Below are 2,182 nucleotides of genomic sequence, written 5' to 3'. Positions count from 1 at the left end.
ACAAAGTTTTAGTTTTTCTTTTATCAAAGGAACTCTTTTGGGATTTATTTCTGAAAAAATTGAGTGCAAATATTCTTGTTATCAGTGGGTGAAATGAGAACTATAATTAGCCTTGGTGCAAGGGATTCTTGTGAATTTTTTCATGACCCTTCCAAAGGAAAAAGGTACTTTCTTCTCTATAGCTTCTAAATATTATAAGATGTAAATTTGAAATGGGATTAGTATATTGGAATGTTGGTGATTGCTTCATTTATCTTGTGATTAATTTGTATCTTAAAGTGTGAAAAGGGTCTGAGAGACTTGACCATGCTCTTTTCTCTTTGAACCATGACTCAAATAAAATAAATGTATTATGACTTATGACCACACACATGGCTTTTGCATACTGTTCAATAAGACTTTGTATTGTTGAGGAGGGGTGATTCAATGTCAACTGTTATTTGCCTGTTGTGCTAATATGTTTTAATGATGAAAGAATTTTGATAATGTATGAAGATTATTTTTGAACTTGTGAAGTAATTTGAAATTTGAAGTAATTTTATAGGGTCAAACTATTATGTGAAATTTGAAGTAATTTAATTTAGAATAACCTTTAAATAGTCCAATTTGATGTTTGAAATTAAAGCATTTTGATGAAAGATCTCTGCAAGGTTCATCCTGCTAATCTGGTAACTTTTGTTTCCTTTTTATCAAAATATTGTTAAAGGGGTGTGTGCAGAATGAAAAATATTTATTGTTAATCTTTTTCTTTACTTATGGTCTTTATATGTTCCAACCTTTTGGTTTTAATCCCTAATGGTGTCATACTAATTACATATCAGTACATCAATTTGATCCTTAAACTATACCAAAATAGGCCAAGTGTTACTGATTACTTAGGCCAAATGGATTAATGATTTGAGGATTATGTTGATGTTGTTATTCTTTTTAAGTTTTCAAAATATTTGAAGGAGCATATTAAGGTTTGCTCTGTTTGAAAATGTCATTTATATATCTTAATGTGTGTTCTTGGACGTGTGCAGGTGTGGGATGATTATCAAGGTAAGAACTTATTGAGTTTTTAAAGCTATCCACGTGCTTCTCATATTCGGCCCCTCTAGCCATTTTCTCTGTTTTGTGCTTTAACAATTTGAGAAAGTGATGAGCTATGAAATGGATAATGGTATGCAGTTAGTTAGGTAAGCAAATATATAATATCATTTTGCAATTTGCCTTTATATAAATTATTAATCTCTTGTTACTTAATAGGATAAAATATCAGAGCATTACCTCAAGATCAAGAAAATGTATCTACTTCATGTGTTTCATCGAAGGTATTTTCTCATCCTAATGATGCAATTGAAAAAGCATATGGAGTTGAACATTCAGGTCGAGTGCATGATTTGGGCACTGGTATTTGTCCCTCCAGTGTTTTTCGAACGTCTAGACATTTTACTGGTTTTGTAGATTTTAGTGGCTCTAGTCAACAAAATGTTGAAGACTTAAAGAAGTATGTACAAACTTTGGAAGTAAAGCTATCAAGATATGAAGAGACCAAGGAGCAACTTGCACATACTCAGAATCGATTGGCTACTCTTGAAAAATTTCTAGTTGAAATATTTGGTAGTGAGTTAACCACTTTCGCCTGTGATGTTCTACCATCTTAGTTATTATAGTTTCTTAGATATTCATGAACTTGTATGATCTTAATATTGTTTTTTGTTTTTTTATAAGGATTGTTGAATGTTAAACATTTCTTAATTGTATAAGATTCGCTTTTCTAATGCTATAACACTTTTACTACCATTATTATTAGCTAGCAAATATTTAATTTTATTGTAAATTTACCATTATATTATTAAAAATAAAGATTGTTAGTCAATGATACATTGGGATCATGAGAGGAGTATGTATGAAATTAATTAATAAATTTAATTAGCCACGGTTCGATTGTAGCAAAATAAATAACTAGTGGCAAAACTATCAAGTTAGCCACGGTTTTCACCGTAGTTGAATTGTATAGACCGTGGCTACATAAATGTTACCACACTTTCCTGTAATGTAGCGAATTGACATAATGACCATGGCTAAATTTTAGCAACGCCACTCCTTGCCACAACAACAACAATTGTGGCCACTCAATTTAGCTACGGTTTTTTTTGCACATTAGCCACGGTTTCGACCGTGGCTAAAAGGAAGTTTT

Source organism: Lupinus angustifolius, chromosome LG05, assembly GCF_001865875.1.
Source record: "Lupinus angustifolius cultivar Tanjil chromosome LG05, LupAngTanjil_v1.0, whole genome shotgun sequence".
NCBI lineage: Eukaryota > Viridiplantae > Streptophyta > Magnoliopsida > Fabales > Fabaceae > Lupinus > Lupinus angustifolius.
This window is presented reverse-complemented; position numbering follows the sequence as displayed.